The sequence below is a fragment of the Acomys minous genome (genome assembly GCF_964271855.1).
Source record: "Acomys minous genome assembly, chromosome: 12".
NCBI classification, from domain to species: domain Eukaryota; kingdom Metazoa; phylum Chordata; class Mammalia; order Rodentia; family Muridae; genus Acomys; species Acomys minous.
This window is the reverse complement of record NC_140493.1, coordinates 58,687,735-58,705,038: the sequence shown is the minus strand read 5'-3', so window position 1 is coordinate 58,705,038 and position 17,304 is coordinate 58,687,735. Positions and strand designations below refer to the sequence as shown.

Here is a 17,304-nt window from a genome sequence, read left to right as displayed (position 1 = left end):
AGGTGACAATGAGAATCTATAGCACACGCTAGTGAGGACAGCTGGGACTTAGTGTCCCTCCTGACACTTTGTGCAAACAGCTCCATGAACTCTGGGTCTTCACTTTGCTAAGCTGTATATTCTCCTCTGGAACCCAAGGCTGATGGTTTCCCTGACCAAGCCTCTGTCCTGAAACTTTCCTTGACTCCCTGTATCCATTTTGGTGTCCCTAAACCAGATATAGACGTCCTGACAAGGGGTCACCCCACTGACTAGTCCCCCCAAAAAACAGATCAACAGTGTTCGCTGTGCAGTAACTAAACCTGAACATTTTATGGAACAAGGTGGTACCAGATTGGATGAAAACTTACTCCGCTGAAGTGAACTATTAGAAAGACTTCCCCCGAAAACTGGACTGTCAAAACTTGCAGTGGAAAAGTCGCTACAGGAGGATGGGGGCGTCTGAATCGCAGAAACCTGCGGTGATCGACTTCAGGGTGAGCAGGGCGGGGATGTTGCCAGCTGGGCTGCGAGACTGTGCAGGTGCACTGAGAGGAGCGGCGGGCCCCGCCCACCCGGAAGTCCGCTCTGAGCTCCTTTTAGCCCCGCCCACCCCGGAGGCCGGGCCGCGTCGCGATTGCGCGCACAGCTGCGCGCACGCGTAGGCGGAGCGGCGTGCGCCGCGGTCAGCTGACTGCTCCGGCTGGCACGTGACTTGCTGTGGGCGCAGGGGTCGAGGAAGCCGAGAGGCCGGAGCTTAGGTCCGGGAGGGATGGAGCGCTGAGCGGTTAAACGTCTGCCAGGCTTCCTGCCTCCGCACCTGTCGCCGCCGCCGCCGCCGCCGCCGCCTCCTGCGACACCTTCTTGGGTCAGTGAGCGACAGTCCAGCCCGGAGCCTGGCGCTGCAGTGGCCGCCGGGGAAGGATGGGGGCGGGCGCGGGGCCCTTGACTGTGGCGTCGGAGCTGCAGCCGCCCTGGGTGCCGCTTCTCCGCATCTCGGGGCCTAGGGTTGGTGTCTTTGGAAGAAGGAAGGGGAAGGGTCCCTGGCGGGGAACTCAGTGGCAGAAGGGAGAAGTATAATACACTAGGGCCCTCCTCCTTGGGTGGGAGTCCCAGCGTGTCCTGGTCACTTGTGAGAGGGTGGACCGTGCTAAAATGGCTCGGATGAGGATCTGGGCTGGTGTGTGTATGTGCAGTCTCCACTGGGCGTTCTTGCTGTATATGAGTAGAGGGATTGCCAGTTTTCAGGGCCGAAGAGGTACCTACTGCAGGCAGGGGGGAAGTCATAGAGGACACAGGGTCATTGTAGGCAGTGGACGGAACAGGAATACAGGCAGCTAAAACCATTTCACTAGAATCGGGGGGGGGGGGCGTCTAGGCAAAAACCCCTGAAAAGGAACTTGCGGGCAGAATCTCTTATAAGGCAAATTGAATCACCTATGAGGCACAACAGGGAAGCTAGTATTCTTTAAAGAGGAAAAAAAAATGTAACGTGGGGGGAGGGAGCAGGGAGGGGAGGGGGAATTGTCTACTTAGTAATTAGTGCTGCCCTGGGAATGGAGTGGTGGGGTGTGGATAGCCCAGCCCTAGAAGTTCACACTGATGATGGTAAAATAAGTCACAGGGGAAAGATGAGGTTATACGGAACTAGTAAAAAAAAAAAAAAAAAAAAAAAAGAAAGCGGACAAAAGTATCTTGGAGGAAAGAAAACTTAACTTTAGGTCTTGGCAAGTCACTGGGATTGGAGAGGACCCAGAACTTTCTAGTCGGGGAAAGCCCCATTATTTGAGGGCCAGATGAGGGAGAAGACAATGGTTTAGGGGTGCCAAAGGCCAGGTTTATAGTAGGGTGCACTGTGGGAAAATGGGCAATAGTTTTGAGGTCTAGTGGTACTTGCTCGTAGTGCATGCCCGATGCCAGATACTATGGGGGCGCTAAGGCGTGAGAAGCAGACAGGGTCTCTGCTCTCATAGAGCTGACAGACAAATATGGAGGAGATAGGCCTTAATAATAGACAGGGGTGTGTGGCAGCACACACATTGAATCCTAGTACTTGGGAGGCTAGGCAGAGCTAAGTAGTGAGACCGTGTCTCAAGAAAGAAAAATGTTAATACAAGGGTATATGTGCTCTGAAAGAGTAATAGGGTGGGCAGAGGTGTTCAGGAAGATGACCTTTGTGGAAGATTCGAAGAAGGCTTTGCTGAGGGTGTGAGTTGACCTAAGGCCTGAAAGGAGGATTGTGTGAAAAGGGGACTAGCAGGCTGGAGTGGAAAAAAAAAAATCCAAGCGGAGGGAGCAGAGTTTTCCAAGGCCTGGATGTGAGAGGAAGAATACACATTTCCAGAAATTGCAGGGGGCCTGGCATAAGAAAGGTGTGGCAGCAGGGAGTGGACAGCAGGCAAAGATGCGTGCGTGTGGGGACAGCTGGAATCAGACTGTGCAGGGTGTGAGGACCAGTGAGGGTTATAGGCACTGAAGAGAGTCAGACCGTGGCCTTAGAAGAAATAGTTTTGTGAAGATAACGAAAGGTGGCAAAAGTCACAGAGACTAGCTCAGGGGGACACAAGCCCTGCAGGCTGCTGAGGGATTTGGAGGCATCCTCTCCGCATGGAGGGATTCAGGGGGAAGCAAGAGGAAAGTTACAATCCACGTGCCCTGCCCTGAGGTAGTTACCCCAGAGCCGTGCGTAGACCTGAAGTGCACAGTGGAGGCTGGAGCGTCCTGAAGTTAGTTGGAGGAGACTCTTGCCAAAATGTGTAGTCTTTCTCATTTATCCTTTGTGATGTTGTCTGTTGCCCCATTTCATGTTTATTTTGTTCTCCGGCCTCTTTGAAGGACAGTAGTTGAAAACACTATTCATTGTATAGATAGGAACCCATTTAGACTCTTGAGACTAGAAGCAGAGAAGCCAAACTTCCATGTTTTTGTTTTTGGTTTTTTTTGTTGTTGTTGTTGTTTTTTTTTAACCTCAGATGGAATTCTTGCTGTTACCTGTGTTGTAAGCATGGTCACGTGTAGAGGGAAGGATAAGGGTTTTGAGGTGCATGATGTCGTTGAGTCAAAGCTTTTGGTGAAGCTCAGCTAGTTAGGACAGCCTCAAGAGAGTCTGCAGTTGCAGTTTGCGCTTTAGAAACTGCTTCTGAGGGTTGGAGAGATGGCTCTGCGGTTAAGAGCACTGACTGCTCTTCCAGAGGTCCTGAGTTCAATTCCCAGCAACCACACAGTGGCTTAAAACCATCTATTCTGAGATCTGATGCCCTCCCCTGTACATGCAGATAAAGCAGTCATACACATAAAATAAATAAATCTCTTTTTTTAAAAAAGAAAAGAAACTGCTTCTGAGCCTAGTGTGACAAATGCCTTTAATACCAGCGCTTAGGAGGCAGAGGTAGGTGGATCTTTGTGAGTTCAAGGCCAGCCTGGTTTACAGAGTGAGTTCCAGGACAGCCAGGGTGGTTGCACATGGAATCCTTGCCTGAAAATAACAACAACAACAACAAGAGGAGGAGCAGGGAAAGAAAGAGAGAGAGAGAGAGAGAGAGAGAGAGAGAGAGAGAGAGAGAGAGAGAGAGAGAAGAAACTGCTTCTATAAGCTGGATGTGATACACACTTGTAATTCTAGTACTGGGAAGGTGGAGGCAGGGGGATTCCCTAAGTTTGAGCCAGTCTGGCATATATAGTGAGTTGCCGGTCAGCCAGGGCTGCGTAGCAAAACTCTGTCTGGAGAAACGCAGAAGTGCGTTTCTGTGAGTGTGGTGTGGGCTTCTGTGTGCTGGGGAGCTGGGGGAGCTGCAGCGTGAGCTGAAGGCGTCAGTCACAGTCCTCTGGCAACAAGTGAGCCTCAGCTGTGCTGAAGTTGGAGCCTCAGGTTTTCGGCTCAGAACTACAGGATCCTTTTCCCTTTTGGTTGCTTTCTAGCTAACAGATCAGATCTCAGGAAATAGTCCTCTGCATCCTGAATATTGAGAGCGAGGTGGCTGCTGTAACTGCATTTAAAGCAGCAAGGCTTTATTTTACTTTATTGCGACAGGGTCTCGCTAGGACTCCCTGGCTGTCCTGGAACTCATTGTGTAGACCAGGCTGGCTTTGAACTCAGAGATCTGCCTGCCTTTGCACCTTGAGTCCTGGCACGTGTGGTGAATGTGTTTGTGTGCCTGTTCATATCTTGTGTGGTCCTGGCTGACCTGGAGCGCACTCTGTAGGCCAGGATGGCCTACACTGCCCATCATGTCTATAAATCTCAGCATTCTCGTTTAAGTTAGTTGGGTTTTGTTTGTTTTTAACCTAAAACTTGTGGGCTTCAGAAACGGGATTCTGTGATTCTTGCCATGACTTGTGGAGTAATGTCCATTGGTCAGGAGCAAGACGGCAAGACTAGCCACAGTGGATCCTGCAAAGGGCCTCCGCCGTCCACACGTCCCTTAGACTAGCACGCCACACTGAACCTTTGCAAAGGCCTCCACCGTCCACACGTCCCTTCGGCTCCTGCATCCCAGGCTGGCCTAGGGCTACCCAGTCTTCCCTCCCACCTCCCAGTGCTGGGACACAGGTGTAAGCCTCTTCCCTTCTTTTGAACTTGATTTTGCTTAGGAACAGCAACAGTTTTGACTCAGTGTCTTTCATAGTTTATCTTTGTACAGATTGTAATCTTCTGTGGGGGCATTGTTACTGTTTGGATGTAGAGCTATATTTCATTTTAGCTGCAAATACTTGCATTTGATTCCATTTCATCAGTTTTTTTTTCCCCTCTTGAGACAGGGTCCCTGGCTGTCATGAAATTTCATTTTGTAGACCAGGCTGGCTTCAAACTCTCAGAGATCTGCCTGCCTTTGCCTCCAAGAGCTGGAATTAAAGGTCTGCAGCACCATGCCTTGCTATCATCAATATTTTTATGTCAGCATTAGTGTGACGTTCTTGGAAAGAGCTGAGGCCTTAAACCAAGGTGGTCTGAGATTTCTTTTTCTTTTTGTTTTGAGGTAAGGTCGCACATAGCCGAGGGCAGCCCTGAAGTCCTGATCCTCCTGCCTCTGCCTCTCAAGTATCAATGTCACAGTCATGCATCGCTGGGCTCATCTTTCACTGTCGATCCGGATTAGTAGTCAGCATTCTCCAGTGGGAATGGATTTGTAACAATATTCTGTTGTGCACATGTGCCGTACACTTATCAGGTGAAGAACTGAGTCAAGTAGTCAGTGGAGGAGAGGTGCTGATGTTACAGAAGATGTTCATTAGCTGTGGATCTAAAGTGAAGAACACGTGCATTTGAACGTAGAATGTTGGGTGGGTGCAAAACTGGCATTCTTTAGAAAGAGGCTGAAGCCAGATGTAATGCAGTCCTTTAATCTCAGCTCTTGGGAGGCAAAGGGACTAGAGTGTCTGAAACACGTGGGGGAGGGGGAGGAGGCAGGCATTTCCTAAGCACTTAAAGCAGATTGAATGAATAGGAAGTTATTTATAAGATAGCCCAGCTAAGTGGTATATTAACTTTTTAAAATAAGTTATTTATGTGTATGAATGTTTTGTCTGCATGTATGGTTTTGATTTTTGGTTTTTCGAGACAGAGTTTCTCCCTGTAGTCTTTGCTGTCCTGGAACTCTCTTTGTAGACCAGGCTGGCCTCGAACTCACAGAGATCTGTCTGCCTTTGCCTCCCAAGTGTACCACCATGCCCAACGCATGTATGTTTTATATACCACATTTGCCTGGTGCCTGTGGAAGCCAGAAAAGGGTATTGGAGCCCCCTGAAACGAGAGTTACTGGTGGTTGTGAGCCACCAGGCGAGTGTTAGGAACTGAACCTGGTTCTGCAAAAGCAGGAAGTGCTCTTACTGCTGACACAGCCCTGTCCTGTTAACTTCACCATTCAGCTTGTACTAGTTCAGTGCTTCTGAGTTGTATGCTTGTGGCATTTTAGGCAGGTCTGTCCCATGGGTAGACTCACCCACCAATTTCTGAATAGAAATCCTCACCTTGGGACAACTGGATTTCTCAAGGAGACAGGCAAGCATGTGTTATCATCACATACTTGGACAAATACTCAATGTTGAAGACACCGAAAATAAGAGTGATATTTCTGTGAATTCAGTTTTTGTTTAATGGATCTTAACTATTAACTGCAAAAAGTATGTATTACTATTTCTAATTAATTGTATGAAAAACTTAAATAGGTTTCTGCCAGGCCCAGAAAGTGTAGTTAATAGTTATGACATTGTACATATTTATATTTTCATTAACTGTGCTCTGCTCTGCTCTAAAGGAATTTAGCACCAAATTGTTTAGCAGATTGAAGTGTCTTTTTTTTTTTTTTTTAAGATTTATTTTGTTATTTATACAGTGTTCAGCCCATACACGTGTGCCTGCCCACCACAAGAAGGCACCAGATCTCATTACAGGTGGTTGTAAGCTACCATGTGGTTGCTGGGAATTGAACTCAGGACCTTTGGAAGAGCAGGTGGTACTCTTAACCTCTGAGCCATCTCTCCAGCCCCTGAAGTGCTTTTTATTACTCATGATTCAATATGTGTTGTCTTTGGAGCAGTTAAAAGACTCAGATGAAGCCAGGCGTGGTGGCACATGCCTTTAATCCCAGCACTTTACAGCTTAGCCATATCCCTAGCCACGCTTTTAAGCCTTTAACTTGAATTTCAGACTCGAATGTGTTGTATTGGAGAGATCCTCTTACATCAGAGTGCATTGTGATCCAGTCAGGATTGTAAAGGACCATCTCCAAAGAAAGTTGGCATTACAGCTGGGCTCAGGGGGTTATGAGGTTTTCGTGGAGGTCAGAAGACAACTTGGAGGAGTCGCTTCTCCTATCTCTGCTTCTCACCTCGAACTCACAGAGATCCACTTGCCTCTGCCTCCCGAGTGCTGAGATTAAAGGTGTGTGCCACTGCCACCCGGCTCTTTTTTCTTTTTATAAAGGTTTATTTAATGTATGTGAGTGCTCTATCTGCGTGTTCACCTGCAGGCCAGAAGAGGCATCAGATCACATTTTAGATGGCTGTGAGCCACCATGTGGTTGCTGGGAATTGAACTCAGGACCCCTGGAAGAGCAGCCACTGCTCTTAACTGCTGAGCCATCTCTTCAGCCCTGCTCTTCTTGAAAGAGTCTTATGTAACCTAGGCTGGCCTCATCTAGAACTGTAAACCAAGGATGGCTTGAACTTTGGATCTTCCAGCTCTTATCTCCAAGGACTAGGAATACAGGTAAGTACCCCTACCCACAGTCTACGTGGTGTTGGGGATAGAACGCAAGGCTTCAGGCTTCCTGGGTGAGCACCGTGCCAACAAAGCTATCTTCCCCAGCTCCACGGAGTGGGTTTTGAGAACATTGGAGACGTACTTGGTAGCTACAGTACCATTTGCTTCTTCCCACGTGTTTGATAGGCACCTGCATGAGAGCAGGCTCTCTTTAGAAATCTATTTCTTGACAACTGGGGTGACCGATACAGCCGTTTATGAACTAAGCTGATTAATGACTATTTTTTCATTTAAATATACTGAAGATACTTTAATAAATATTGTTTCACTTAAAAATAAAACTTGAAGCTGTGGCGCATGCCTATAATACCAGCACTTGGAAAGGCAGAAGCAGGTGGACCTCTGTGAGTTCAAGGCCAGCCTGGTCTACAAAGTGAGTTCAGGATAGCCCTGGCTACACAGAGAAACCCTATCTTGAAAAAACCAAACAACAACAACAACAACAACAAAAACAAAAGGGAAAAAATAACTTGAAAAAATTAAGATGTATTTATTGATGATCTATGGTCTGACAATTCTAAGATCTCATATGAATCCTGGAAATACTGAAACTAAAGTTCTTCCTTTAGTTGCTAGAAACAAACAAACTAGGAGTAGGCCCCTCCCACAGCCATAACTGAGATGCTTCCGCTGTGAAGGGTAGCGTTTATCTGTATAGTATTAATGATGTGGTGGTGGGATGTGACAGCTTTAGAACGAGTGGCTTGTGATGACTGTCTCATGCTGGTCACCTCTGTGAAGGTGCTATTTGGAGGGCTGCCCACTGTCACCTCAGCACACCTTTTCCTGTGCCTGATGGAATAAGCTGCTGTAGCAGGCTTGCTTGTCTTTAGTGTCCAAGGACTTCCTTCAGCATCTTCCCTCTTCCCTGATGAAGTCAAAATCAAAGATGCCTCAGTGTTCTCTGTCAAGTGGCCGAGGGAGTGGCCGAGGGGCTCCATGTAGCTACACACATGCCCCGTGCACTCTAAACCATCTCAGTGTTGACCTGAGGCGGCGAGCATGTGTGTGAGCAGTTGTTCTGCTTTAGGAAAGAACCTACACAGATTCACCTCCGCCACATATGTCCTCACAGGAGCTCCTGACTTCTAAAGATGTGTATTTAGTGTGTGTGTGTGCCACAGTGCTCTTGTGTAGGCCATCATACAACTTAAATGTGTGGGTTCAGTCCTCTCCACCATGTAGGTCCTGGGAATTGGGTTCAGGCTTGGGATCAGGTGCCCTCCCCACTGAGACGTGTCACGGCTCCTCCACATGTGAGTCCTTGGACCTGGAAGGCGGATGGTAATTTCAAGCACCAAAAAGGACGTCATTGTGCATCTAGACCATTTTCCAGCCTTAGTTCACATGGATTCAGTTACTTTAGAGATGAGTGCGTTGCAGAGTAAAGTGGCCTGCCTGCCTGCCTGCCTTTTAAGACAAGGTCTTACTGTGTATCGTTCCAGCTGCCCTGGGCCTCGTGATTGTCTTTCAGGCTACCCTCAACCTTGCCGCCTCAGTTTGCCAAGTGCTGGGACTATAGGTGTGTGCACCGCAGCTGGACTACAGTGTTGGCTTCTTGAAAGCACTCAGCTCAGGGCTGGGGTACTTCCTGGGTGCTGTCCTGCATTTTGTAGTTGCTCCTGATGGGGCTTTATCTTCCACTGCATTCACTGAAGCAGCACTAGCTGATCTGTGCATTTAAATCAGTGTGGTGGAATAATTCTATCCTTCAAATTGCCATAGGTAAGAGATATAATTAAACAGTGTCAGAGCGTTGGACCCAGGCTTTCCTTTGCATTTGCTTTGTGCCTGTGTGCTGCTAATGCGTTGCATTGAGGTGGTTTTCCTGTCTTGGCCCCTTGTACTGTATCTCTTTACCTACATACATTTGCCTGCCTTTTTGTAGATGTCTGTGGCCGTCTTTGGAAGTTCCTTGAGGACAGGACTACATTTTATTTGTTTTGCTTCCCAGAGGCAACCATAGTTCTAGGGACTTGAGATGAATAAGATCCTAAATTGAAAAAAATTACTAGTTAATAAGACGCTAGATGTAAGATCCCTGTCTGCCTTAGTGCCGTTAGAATGTTTACTTGGGCTCGGTGGACATGGATTGAGACAGATGTGCTTGGGTGGATGTTAATGCATTTGGTGGGTAGATGGCTTGGTCGAGAAAATGGCTTGGATGGCTTTATTGTCAGTACTTTGTGCAATGTGGACTGAGTAGTGGCAAACTGGGAAAGGGAACTAAGGGCAGGCTTGAGGTTAAGGTGGAAAAGGAGGATACAGGAAGGCTGTCAGGATAAGGCAGGAAAAAATGCAGCTAAGCATGATGGGCAGATTCAAATTTCATTCCAAGTGGGCGCCAGAACTCGGTGCATGTGTGTAATGAGTTACTCAGCTTTCTGTTACCTGGAGAGAAAACTGTGTGGGTACAAAGCCGTCTGTAGCTGGTACATACGACATGCAAAGTGGTTTATATTCTGTCCCTGTTAAATTCATCCACCCCCCACCCTAGTGCGCGCGCGCGTGCGCGCGCGCGCGCGCACACACACACACACACACACACACACACACACACACACACATTCAAGACAGGCACTCACTGTGTTGCCCAGGCCTGAGTTCTAGATCCTTCTGCTTCAGCTTCTCTAGTGCTGAGATTATAGGTATGTACCATCACACTTGTTATGCATGACCACGCGCGCACTCGTGCATGCACACACGCACACACAAACCTATTATATTTATTTATTTTTATTTTATGTGCATTGGTGATTTTGCTTTTGTTTTTTGAGAGACAGGGTTTCTCTGTGTGTATTGCTGGCAATCCTGGAACTCTCTTTGTAGACCAGGCTGGCCTCAAATTTACAGAGATCCACCTGCCTCTGCCTCCTGAAGTGCTGGCATTAAAGGCCTGCGCTGTCACAGCCTGGCTAAGACTTTTTACTTTTCTTTTGGAGACACCGTTTATCTTTGTAGCTCTGACTGTCCTGGAACTCACTATGTAGACCAGCAGGCTTCAAACTAAGTGATCTGCCTGCCTCTGCTTCCCAAGTGCTGGGATTAAAGATGTGCGCCACCATGCCCAGCTTTCTTTTATTACATAATTTTCTATCTCTTTTTTTAAAAGATTTATTTATTTATTATGTGTACAGTGTTTTCTGCATGTACAGAGGGCACCAGATCTCATTACAGATGGTTGTGAGCCACCATGCGGTTGCTGGGAATTGAGCTCAGGACCTTTGGAAGAGCAGCCAGCGTTCTTAACCTCTGAGCCATTTCTCCAGCCCAATTTTCTATCTCTTATAACATTAAACTCGCTCTGTCATCATGGGAATACCTTTTTTTTTTTTGATACAGTGGTTCTGACATCTGCTGATAATCTGATTTGTTTGTAGGATTTTTAAAAATTAATTTTTAAATTATTTACTTTAGTTTATTATTACTGTGTTCATGATGTGTGTGTTGAATGCATGTATGCCATGGTGTGCATGTGAGCAAGAGTTGATTCCCCTTCCACAGGGAGATAGAACTCAGCAGCTACCACCTGTCTCACTGGTCCCCTCCTTCCCTTTTATGTGCAGTGATGAGCAGAACTGAGATTAGCTTCCATGACTTTATGCGGTCCTTGCGGTGCTTGTGCTTCCTACAGCTGGTTAGGGTTTCCTTGAGCTGTGACTCGCATTGAGATGAAGCTGCTGTAGGCCAGCCTTGATCTCATGCTGCACATGCAGCTGTTGTAATACTAGCTTAATGTAGCCGTGCCTTTCCTGTTGTATTATCTCCAGGGGCGGAGTCCCGACTCTCTCTCTCCTTCCCTCTTCCTCCCTTTACCTCTGTGTGGGTGCATGCTTCCCTCAGGGGGTTTGGGAGGCTGGAGGGCAGCTTTGTGGAGTCTGTTTTCTCCCTTCCACCTTTACATTGGTTCTGGGGATCTAGTGCCTTTACTGCTGGGCCATTTGCCAGGCTCTCAGTTTTCTTTGTTGTGATGCAGTTTAGTTTGAACTTTTCAACCTCTTCAACTGTTGTGACAGGGGCGTAGGCTGGGAATGTAGCTTGGTGCTAGAGTGCATGTCTAGCACATGTGAGGCCCTAGGTGTGATCTGCAGTCTCGCATGCACGCGCGCGCGTGCACACACACACACACACACACACACGTGCGCGCACACACACACACACACACACGTGCGCACACACACACATGTGTGCACACACACACACACACACACACACACCTTTATTCCCAGCTACCTGGGAAGCTGAGGTGGAGAGTCTGCTTGAGCACAGGCAGTTTACATTTTAAGATCAGTATAGTGAGGCCTGGGGTGGTAGTGGGAGGTGTAAGTAGCAACGGTGCGTGTTTACTTACAGTCTGTGTAAAGCATCACTGCGTTAGACATTAGAGTTTGAAATCAGTTTTGCTATGTAGCTGTCTCGGTTAGGTCTCTGTTACTGTGATAAACTGACCAAAACAACTTGGCGAGGAAAGGGTATAGGTTGCAGTTCTGAGAAGTAAGACAGGGCAGGAACCAAAGGTGAAGGAATGGAGGAATGCTGCCTACAGGCTTGTTCCTCAAGGCTTGCTCATGCTGCTTTGTTGTTGTTGTTGTTGTTTTCAATATTTTTAAAGTATTCCGTGTTCTGTCTTCATGCACACCAGAAGAGGGATTCAGATTCTATTACAGATGGTTGTGAGCCACCATGTGGTTGCTAGGAATTGAACTTAGGACCTCCAGAAGAGCAGCCAGTGCTGAGCCATCTCTCCAGCTCCCTCACACTGCTTTTTAAATACAACCCAGGACCATCAGCCCCGTGGAGGCTCTTTGCCATTAATCAAGAAACTGCTCCTCCAGCTTGAAGGCGGTATTTTCTCTACTGAGGCTTCCTTCCTCTTCCCAAATGGCTCTAGCTTTGTGTCAGGTTGACAAAAAGCTGATCAGTACTATAGCCAGGCTGGCCTTGAACTTTTGGAATTATAGGCGTGTGCCATCATACCTGGGTTTAGATTATTCTAGTCAATGATGACAAGTTGTTATAACTTCATTATCTCCTTTGAATGAACTTATAGTTTGCCAATCAAAACAGCTTGTCAATAATGTACAAATAATGTAATAAAAATTAGCATCTTTCCCATTATTATCAAAATAATCCATGTTGGTATTGCTTCATTTTTTTCTGCCTATCTCAGGACATTTCTGGTGCTCATTGTCTTTTATCCTATTTCTTTTTAAATTTTAAGCTGAATGTAAAACACAAGACTGAGAAAGGAGGGAGGCTTGAGGATATGGCTGAATTTCCACACAGAAATAAATATATTAGATAAGATACCAAAGGTTGTGACTAATGTGTACAGCAAAACCAGAGACTTCAGCTTCGGGCTAAAATGGCTCACTTCCCACCCCAAACAAATAGAAGTACAGTCAGGCTAGGGGGGGAGCTGCTTCCAGGCCCTGGGTAACAGGCAGTGCAGGAGCCCGAGAAGGACAGAGCGAGCCCTGCGACCCTTCCAGCTCCTTCGGTTGTGGCAGATCCAAGTTGCTCTAGCTGAGGTTAGGCTAGGGGAGGCTTAGCTACTTAAAACCTGTGTTGACAGAGAGACAGCAGCAGCCTCTGTAGGACCTTTGCTTTGTTTTGTTTTGTTTTTTTGAGACAGGGTTTCTCTGTGTAGCCTTGGCTGTCCTGGACTCCCTTTGTAGACCAGGCTGGCCTTGAACTCACAGTGATCTGCCTGCCTCTGTCTCCTGAGCCACCATGGGCCACCATGTCCGACCTCTCTGTAGGGTCCTTAATGGGAGACTGAGCAAAGAATGAGCAGACATCTGTAACCTGAAAAACTGCCAGCGCAGTAGCAACACCCCCCCTCCCCGCCCCCCCCCCCGTCCCCTATCCGCCCCCCACCCCGTCCCCTATCCCCCACCCCCCGCCCCGTCCCCTATCCCCCACCCCCCGCCCCGTCCCCTATCCCCCACCCCCCGCCCCGTCCCCTATCCCCCACCCCCCGCCCCGTCCCCTATCCCCCACCCCCCGCCCCGTCCCCTATCCCCCACCCCCCGCCCCGTCCCCTATCCCCCACCCCCCGCCCCGTCCCCTATCCCCCACCCCCCGCCCCGTCCCCTATCCCCCACCCCCCGCCCCCCGTTCCCTATCCCCCACCCCCCGCCCCGTTCCCTATCCCCCACCCCCCGCCCCGTTCCCTATCCCCCACCCCCCGCCCCCGTTCCCTATCCCCCACCCCCCGCCCCGTCCCCTATCCCCCACCCCCGCCCCGTCCCCTATCCCCCACCCCCCGCCCCGTCCCCTATCCCCCACCCCCCGCCCCCGTCCCCTATCCCCCACCCCCCGCCCCCGTCCCCTATCCCCCACCCCCCGCCCCGTTCCCTATCCCCCACCCCCCCGCCCCGTCCCCTATCCCCCCCCCCCCCGCCCCGTTCCCTATCCCCCACCCCCCCGCCCCGTTCCCTATCCCCCACCTCCCCGCCCCCCCTTCCCTATCCGCCCCCCGCCCCGTTCCCTATCCCCCACCCCCCACCCCCGTTCCCTATCCCCCACCCCCCACCCCCGTTCCCTATCCCCCACCCCCCACCCCCGTTCCCTATCCCCCACCCCCCACCCCCGTTCCCTATCCCCCACCCCCCCGCCCCGTTCCCTATCCCCCACCCCCCCGCCCCGTTCCCTATCCCCCACCCCCCCGCCCCGTTCCCTATCCCCCACCTCCCCGCCCCCCCTTCCCTATCCGCCCCCCGCCCCGTTCCCTATCCCCCACCCCCCACCCCCGTTCCCTATCCCCCACCCCCCACCCCCGTTCCCTATCCCCCACCCCCCCGCCCCGTTCCCTATCCCCCACCCCCCCGCCCCGTTCCCTATCCCCCACCTCCCCGCCCCCCCTTCCCTATCCGCCCCCCGCCCCGTTCCCTATCCCCCACCCCCCACCCCCGTTCCCTATCCCCCACCCCCCCGCCCCGTTCCCTATCCCCCACCCCCCCGCCCCGTTCCCTATCCCCCACCCCCCCGCCCCGTTCCCTATCCCCCACCCCCCCGCCCCGTTCCCTATCCCCCACCCCCCACCCCCGTTCCCTATCCCCCACCCCCCCGCCCCGTTCCCTATCCCCCCCCCACCCCGTTCCCTATCCCCCACCCCCCGCCCCCGTTCCCTATCCCCCACCCCCCCGCCCCGTTCCCTATTCCTCCCCCCCCCGTTCCCATCCTCCTCTTCTCTTCCTCTGTCTTTTCTTGAATCCAGACCTGAGGGATTTCTGGGCAAGTGGTTGGTCCCTGAGCTATGTTCCTGTTCTAGTAAAATGCCCTTAAGAGGAAAACAAATTCCAGAAAAAAAGTGCCTCAAGAACGAAGCACAACATTGTCTTAAAAAAAAAAAAAAAAGGCTGGGCTTGGTGGCACATGCCTTTGATTTCAGCAGTTGGGAAGCTGGTGTCTGAGTTTGAAGCCAGTTTGGTCTACATAACAAGCTCCAGCTAGGTTATATAGTAAGATCCTATCTCCAACATTAAAAGAAAATTATATGATGTGTGTGTGTTCACGCATGCGTGCATGAGCATGTGTGGAAGTCAGAACAGCTTGCATGAGACAGCCCTCCATCCGCCATGTGGGTCCTAAAGGATAGAACTTGGTTGTCAGGATTGATGTTACGTGATTTCACCCACTGAGCCATCTGTTCAGCCCTCCAGCATTCTCAAAAGGAAGATGAAATACAGCAATCAATAGTGTAACATGATGAATTAGAAATATGATTGGTGATTTAATGGAATGCATCATAAAGAGCAAGTAAGTGGAAAAATGTCAAAGATGGAACTTCAAGCTGGAAAGTGTATCTGCAGTAAAAATGTAACTGCGTGAGAAGGCGGGCAGACCAGATAGAGGCCAGCGAGAAGTCAGGAAGAGCAGGGAAATCCTAACATGGAATCCACACAGCCGTCCATAACTGGTTCAGGGCATCATCTGAGGGCACGTGCTCACACATGCACACACACAGGCACACACACATGCACACACACGCAGGCATCTCATACACAATAAGTCTTTAAAAAAAGAAGGTAAAGCCAGTGAAGTAGAAGATAAAGTGAGACTAATGTGCCAAGAAAAGCTGAGAACAGTGTACAGAGCTGAGGGGCCTGTGGCTCAGTGTCAGGGGTTCTAACGGGATTTTGTCTCAGAGGAAAGGGAACAGACACAAGTTTGAAGAAAACAGCAGCTAAAAAATTTCTAAGTTAGAGGAAAACTACATGTAGGGTCAGGGAGTTAAATTCTAAACAGGGTGATATTTGGATTTCTGGCAACCAAGTCTTTATGTGGCACAGCAAAAGAGAAAAAAAATAAAACCAATAGATTGGACATTGGCACAATTGGACATATCTTTTCAAAGCCTCCATTAAGAAAACAAGGATTAGTGATCAGCAAGATGGCTGAGTGGGTAACGGTGACTGACAGCACATGGTGGGGAGAGCTAGAACTAGTTGTCCGCTGACCACCAAGCACATATGTGCACACACAGCTACACAATATAATCATACTTAGAGAAATAAGTTAGGTCAGTGTGGTGCTTGTGTCTGAAACCCTAGTTCTTAGAAGGGAAGGGGGCATCAAGATGAGCAGTTCAAGGCCAGCCTGAGCCACATGAAACCCTGTCTCCACACCACTCCCCTCCTAAACCTAAAAAAAAAAAGTGTGTGTGTGTGTGCGCGCGCGCTTGCGTGTATCTGTCACACATATGTATGACACCACAACTGGAAGGGGCACTGATTATCAGGGAGGAAGAAGCCTGAAGAGGACACAGGAATGTGTTTTTATTGTGGAATTTAGATTCAGTTTTGCATACATTCAGATATGAGTGTGATCTGAAAACAAGAGGGACTGCAGGAAGGAGGCCACCAATGGGGGAGACACAGGGTAGTGTACAGTGTGGGGGAGGCCACCAATGGGGGAGACACAGGGTAGTGTACAGTGTGGGGGAGGCCAGCAATGGGGGAGACACAGGGTAGTGTACAGTGTGGGGGAGGCCAGCATTGGGGAGACACAGGGTAGTGTACAGTGTGGGGGAGGCCAGCAATGGGGGAGACACAGGGTAGTGTACAGTGTGGGGGAGGCCAGCAATGGGGGAGACACAGGGTAGTGTACAGTGTGGGGGAGGCCAGCAATGGGGGAGACACAGGGTAGTGTACAGTGTGGGGGAGGCCAGCAATGGGGGAGACGCAGGGTAGTGTACAGTGTGGGGGAGGCCAGCAATGGGGGAGACACAGGGTAGTGTACAGTGTGGGGGAGGCCAGCAATGGGGGAGACGCAGGGTAGTGTACAGTGTGGGGGAGGCCAGCAATGGGGGAGACACAGGGTAGTGTACAGTGTGGGGGAGGCCAGCAATGGGGGAGACACAGGGTAGTGTACAGTGTGGGGGAGGCCAGCAATGGGGGAGACACAGGGTAGTGTACAGTGTGGGGGAGGCCAGCAATGGGGGAGACACAGGGTAGTGTACAGTGTGGGGGAGGCCAGCATTGGGGAGATGCAGGGTAGTGTACAGTGTGGGGGAGGCCAGCAATGGGGGAGACACAGGGTAGTGTACAGTGTGGGGGAGGCCAGCAATGGGGAGACGCAGGGTAGTGTACAGTGTGGGGGAGGCCAGCAATGGGGGAGACACAGGGTAGTGTACAGTGTGGGGGAGGCCAGCATTGGGGAGATGCAGGGTAGTGTACAGTGTGGGGGAGGCCAGCATTGGGGAGATGCAGGGTAGTGTACAGTGTGGGGGAGGCCAGCATTGGGGAGACGCAGGGTAGTGTACAGGGTGGAGGAGTGGGAGACGACAGGGTACAACAGCACATGTGAGAATGCCATAATGAACCCTGCTAGTAATTTAAAGAAGATGCCCGGTTGTGGGTTGACACACCTTTAATTCCAGCACTCGGGAGGCAGAAGCAGGCAGATCTCTGTGAGCTCAAGAACAGCCAGGGCTACATAGAAAGGCCTTATCTCAAAACAACAAACAAAACCTAACCAAAACTAACCAACCAAAGAAAGACAAACCACTTGGGTATAAGTAAACCTGCCTTTGGGCTTGGATTGTTCGTTTCTTTGGT

At 50.1% G+C, this 17,304-nt stretch overlaps 1 protein-coding gene across 1 annotated transcript in view; it reads left to right on the top strand.

The window, feature by feature from the left end:
- Positions 1–669: 669 nt before the first annotated feature.
- Positions 670–17,304, top strand: part of ATP6V1C1 (ATPase H+ transporting V1 subunit C1) — a 44,367-nt gene continuing 27,732 nt past the window's right edge. The window contains exon 1 of the mRNA XM_084749527.1: positions 670–847. The gene's annotated coding sequence lies outside the window, so the exon portion shown is untranslated. The remainder of the gene's footprint in view (positions 848–17,304) is intronic.